This window comes from Aegilops tauschii, chromosome 3 (genome assembly GCF_002575655.3).
Source record: "Aegilops tauschii subsp. strangulata cultivar AL8/78 chromosome 3, Aet v6.0, whole genome shotgun sequence".
NCBI classification, from domain to species: Eukaryota; Viridiplantae; Streptophyta; class Magnoliopsida; order Poales; family Poaceae; genus Aegilops; species Aegilops tauschii.
This window is the reverse complement of record NC_053037.3, coordinates 375,090,722-375,096,721: the sequence shown is the minus strand read 5'-3', so window position 1 is coordinate 375,096,721 and position 6,000 is coordinate 375,090,722.

Genomic DNA, 6,000 nt, shown 5'->3' with positions numbered 1-6,000 from the left:
GTAGTCGTGGCAACGTTGGAGATGCCCTTTGCTCACATGCGATCGACGCATGTCATTGAAAAAGCAAGACGACCCGGCATGGTCTCAGGTCCTGAGGATGCAGTTGGCCGCGCTACACCACTCCGCGGATGCGTCCCGGCGCCCCGTGCATCCTCGACGAGCCGGGTGTTGGGGTGTGTTTGGATTGTGGCCAAAGTGCACCTTACCAAAATTTTGGTCATGACCCAAAGATTGGTCTTTGTTTGGATGGTTGCCATTTTTTTTAGGTTTTGGTCATGACCCAAAAATGGATGGTTGCCATTTTTTGGCATGCCAATGAACTCTAGCCAACTCTAGTTCATTTTTCTTGCCGATGTCGGCCAAATCATGGGCAACCAAAACCTCAACCAAAATTTTGGCTACCCAATGCTTTGATGGGGCAACCTTGGGCACAAACCAAACATACTAGCAGTTGGTTGTGCCACAGCACTAACGCCACCCTCGGCACATTGAAACCGACCGTGTCTAGTGACGATGAGCGTGTCGCTCACCACGGTCGCCGTGTCCAGAGGCGGTGCTGGAGCTGCGCCACGTTGTTGGCCCCCACAACCCACATGAATGGTTGCCGGTGGCGAGGAGGTCGTGGGCCAGCTCCTCCATTGGACTAGTTTGCGCTACGTCGTCCCGACAGGTGTGCCCCACATGTCGGTTTCCCTGTTTTCCCGGCCATATTCGAGCGTCAGTGCTCCACGTTGCGCATTAGGCCTTTCACTATGTAGGCCAAGCGAGACAACTTATTGTTTATTTGAGCCTGTCAAGTATAATCATGTGGCGTTTGCTTATTTCTCATTCATCTCCAACCCTCTTCTCCATCGATCATGTCACCCTCTGGTCGAGTCCATCCTCCCGCATGCCTCATTTGAACATTCTGCTGAGTATCATTCGCATGTGGGCCTAGACCATGCTTGTATTTCCTATGTTTATTTGCAATTTGTCCGACATGCATACAAACAAACGGTTCGTTTGAAGTTTCACTTTGCCTCCAGTATGTGTCGCTTCGCGTCTTAGTTTTCGCATCCCATTTGGTTCATGCATGCCCCGACACATGTTGACGAGATCGATTGATGTTCAGAGATCAATTGCGTGTCATGCAAGGAGATAAAGGTTTGGTCTGTTTCTATGATAGAAATGACCCGCGGGGGGGGGGGGGTTGTGTGGATCAGAGGGAGTATATTGTACGTTCATAAGCGAAACGAATGTATTGTACCCACCCTAGTCCTCTTTCAATCGATCTCCGGACCCCGAGATGAAATCGAGAGAGAACGAGTGGGGGCATGTGTGATACCTAAGGCGGATTCAAAATTTTGAACCGGTGATCATAGCATCCGCAAATCATATATAAAGGGTATTCAATGTTTGTTTCGTTTTTTAACGTACAATATACTCCCTCCTATCCTTTCTAGTTTACATATAAGTTTTATGTGTAGTCAAAGTATCTCTACTTTGATAAAAAAAAGTATCAACATTCAACAACGCCCAATCAATATTGTTAGATTCGTATGTACTCCTAGATTTGTACTCGAGATGGTTTCCAATTTGTTTTCAACCACATGAATGTGCTTGTTCTCGCGCATGCTCTTCCTACTAGGATTTTGCCACGTATAGCCAGTCCAATAGTAACTTTTTTTAAGCTCCCTATCCAATAGTACTAGTGGAGTACTGACAACATCTGTACTAGAGTATGCAGTGCTCATAGTTGTACTCCCTCCTTCCATTTATATAGGGCCTATGTGGAGGAGAGAGATGTGAAAAAGTAAGGGGAGTGAGCTCTCATGCAAGAGCCTAGCTATATACACTTTCCTAGTTAAATACGTACAATAAATATGAAGAAAGAGATGGAGAGGAGATGGGAAAAAGTACTAATACAATAGCCAACCTTATAATTTTTTTGCGGGAAATAGCCAACCTTATAGCCCACACTACTGTATGAGTGCATATAATAGATGATGGCTATAGATGACATGGCAGTTCCTTATAGCCATCGACTGGCTATATTATTAACGATGCTCTAATGCGTTTTTCAAAACCGCATTTGACTATTGACAAGATTAATAGTACATGAGATGTATAATGTGAAAATTATATCATTGGAAGCTCCTTTCACATACGTATCCCTCCCTTACCCTCCCTTTCGGTCACTTACTGGCGGACCCCATGCTTGCTAGGCCCCGCATGTCAGTTACTCAATGGGTTCGGCCACGTCAGGAGATCCTCATCCGTAGTATACTCCCTCTATTTTTATTTACTCCGCATAAAATGACGCGGGCGGGGGAGGGGGAAGGACGTTGGTTTGCTCTCAACTGCGGTCCCACAAGTGAGCGAAAACGTAAGACGAAGCGCGTTCCATTTGGTGAGTGGCGTGGAGGGTCCAGCGTGCCGGGCTGCAACCCGAAGGCGACAAGAGCGATGTACAGTCAAAACCGATTGACCGGTCGTCACCGGAACCACTATTCACACCAGAACCTTCGCTGCTCGGCCTACGCCAGCCACTGCCCTAAAACCACACCTAATCTCCAGCCCCTTCCCCCACCTTTTGATCCCCTAGCCTGCATCAAGCGTCCCCTAGTTCGCCAGAAAGCCATGGTGTGCCGCAAGATCACGTACTACAATATGCTGACGCCGGAGCGCCGCGCAGAAATCGCGGCGGCGGTCGGCGCCAGAGACCTCCGTTCCCAAGCTTGCTTTGTGGCGGGCCAATCCCCGAGTTCTCTGGAGCCAAGCTACGAGGAGGAGGAAGCCGATCCAATGTTCATGGCGGAGGTCGCGGCGCAGAAGGCCCCCGATGGGTATGAGACGATGGACGTCGACTTCGTGTCGGCGTCCGAGTCCCCCATGGTGCAGGCGAACCAGCGGTTCAACCTGGCGATGCTAAAGGAGGACCAGGAGGCAGACGCTCAACTCGACGCGGAGCGCGCGCATGCCGCTGCCATCGAGGCTCTCCTGCGGGCGAAACCGGATGTCGTGGATGTGAACCGGGCGGCGGAGGCTCAACTTGAGGCGTAGCGCGCGGATGCCGCTGCCATCGAGGCCCTCCTGCAGGCGGAACCGGACGTCCTGGACTTGAACCGGGCGGCAGAGGCTCAACTCGACGCGGAGCGCGCGGATGCCGCTCTCATCGAGGCCCTCCTGCAGGCGGAACCGCACGTCCTGGACTTGAACCGGGCGGCGGAGGCTCGACTCAACGCGGAGCGTGCGGATGCCGCTGCCATCGAGGCCCTCCTGCACGCGAAACTGGACGTCCTCGACTTGAACCGGGTGGTGCTCTCGTCCGTGCAGAGCGCCCGCACGCTCCGCGTGAACGAGTAGCTGGAGGCCGAGGACAACCACGGTGCGGAGACACACGTCGGCAGCTATGGCTGGTTCGCGCCGGCAGCCAAAGACGACGAGGCCGTCTCGTTCCGCGAGCAGTGATAGTTTTTCTTTATGTTGTTGTTTTTATGGATCTTTTGCTGTGTAAAAACATACTCCCTCCGTCCCAAAATTCTTGTCTTAGATTTGTCTAAATACGGATGTATCAAGTCACATTTTAGTATTAGATACATCCATATCTAGACAAATCTAAGACAAGAATTTTGGGACGGAGGGAGTATATTGTTATGCAAGTCGCCTGACTTGGGTCAGTCTACCATTTCAGGCGGTTGGATGAATATCCTATGTCTCCTAACCCTTCTTCCTCACCACTTCTTCTTCCCCAACAGACCACCGCACGGGCCGTACGGATACTCCCCAACATGCGGTTGGATAAACATACTCTATGAACGAAAATTATGTGTCAGCGGTAGGATGGCTGAGTTTGGTTTGTTCACATGCGACAGCACGTGTGTGTGAGGGTGCGTTCCCTTGGTTGGGTTTGTGGCGTGCAGGAGCGACTGTGCATGTGAGGGTGCGGTGCGACCGCGGCGTGCAGGAGCGACCGTGTGAGGGTGCGGTGCGACCGCGATGGTCTTGCGCAAGTGTACCTCCTTTTCATTTTGAAAACTTTAGGCAAGCTTGGCAAAAATGTGTGGCGAAGTATGGCAATGCAAGGCCTAGACCCAAACAGGATAAGTACGTAGTACTACGTACTAGGAGTACTAGTGTTAAAAAAGAAAGGCGGGGTTTTCCTTCGCGGGATTAATCGATACAAATCCTCGTTTCACGTGTCAATTAATGCGTATTTTTTCTCCAAAGCCCAAAGAGCTAACCATCTCACTCCTCATCGCTTGATTAATGAAGTGCCATGCAAACCAACCTTCTCACTTCCGCATGCATGCAGGGGATATTAATGTCCTTGGTTGCTAGTACGAGGCAAACCCCATCAATTTTGCCTCGATTAGTGTTAGTGGCCTTTTGCAAATTGTAATTTTGATATACTAGCCTTGTGTACAAAAAAATGGAGGTAGTAAATATATTTGACTTCCTTCCTCATTGCGGTGACGTCGACGATATCTCGAACGTTGTGGTTTGGCGAAGTGCGTTCGACGGAGAACACCATTGAGGGAGACCACGGTAAGTCGTTCGCAAGTGCCGCCTGCAAGCCGAGACGACCGCCTTATTTGCATCCAGGAAGTCCGTTGAACCAAAGGACGCGTAAATGTACTAGTACTACTCGTACATAATAGCGTCGTCCGTCCAGCTTAGTGCGGTGAGATGGTTTCTTGAAGAAGACGATGGAGAAGCGGAGTCAGCGAAGAGTGAAATGATGGTTGCTTCGTCCGTGCTTTGTGATTTGACGCCTCACTGCTTTGTGATTTGTGATAGAAGGGACAGGGGAGTAGACTTTGTCCTCTATACTGTACATCCGTCCAAGCATGGGAGAAAGAGGAGAGACGTTGCATTTTTCTATTCCTTCAATCAATCAATCAGGGAGCTTCGGTTCCATCCTTTTGGCTTTGGCAACACCGTCCACAATGGTTCCCACGATGCCAAAAGCTATTTTCACATTTGGCTACACATTGTGGATGCCCTTAACCGTACCACTTGGTTTTGCTCCTGTGTGCTGTCTATACAAATCTCAATTATATTGATCTAAAAAATTATAGAATCAAGATTAGTAAAAAGGAGGTGATTTTGCCGCGCGGATGGCGGGGGAGGTTTCTTATTTTTAGAGGACGTTGTCCTGGCGGTTTGCTAACATGCGGTCCCACGTGTCAGTGCTTTACCAAGCCGATCCGCTTCCCACATGAGGCAGAACAACGGCAGAAGCAACACGTGGTTAAGTTGAAGAAGATGAGGGAGAAGCGGATTCAGCAACGAGTGAAATGATGGTTGCTTCGTCCCTCCAACTTATTTTTTTAGCATTATTACTTCGTCCCTCCAACTTAACTGCGGGAAAGGTGCAGCTTTGTGATTTGACGCCTCATTGCTCATTACTACGCCGGCGCCATGACTGGGTGCTTCACCCCGGCTGCTCTGCACTGTATTCCGGTATGGCACGTGGACCCGGTAGCTTGATGCCCCACATGTCGGCGAAAGGGACTAGAAGATTTATGAAAGCGAGCGCTCCACTCTTACAACGGAGGAGTACACGACACGACGGCCCAGTGAACTGTCACTTGTACTGTATATAGTACTATAGTTTTGCTGTTTCGCACGATCCATCGATACAAACCCGATTAAACAGGAAAGGGCGGGATTTTTCCCGCGCGGTATATGATACTGGCCATACATTTCAAAGGCAATTTTAATGTATGCAAACTGAATAATTAAGTAACAATATGATATCTAGTAAAACTAAAAACACATATGATTTATTGTGTTAGAGTGTAGGAGTAGGGCTGTATTGCATAGTTGTTAGATGTAACATGCGAGAACGTGTAGAGATGTAGTTTTGGAGGGCCTACAGAGAGAAAAGCGTCATACGTTCACCGAACTTCAGAATAAGCTGATTACGGTCACTATATACGTTTTGCGGTGATTATACGGTCACTTGCTCACGGTTCAGCATCGGATTGCACTCTGTTGACCGGCCAAATAGTCTGC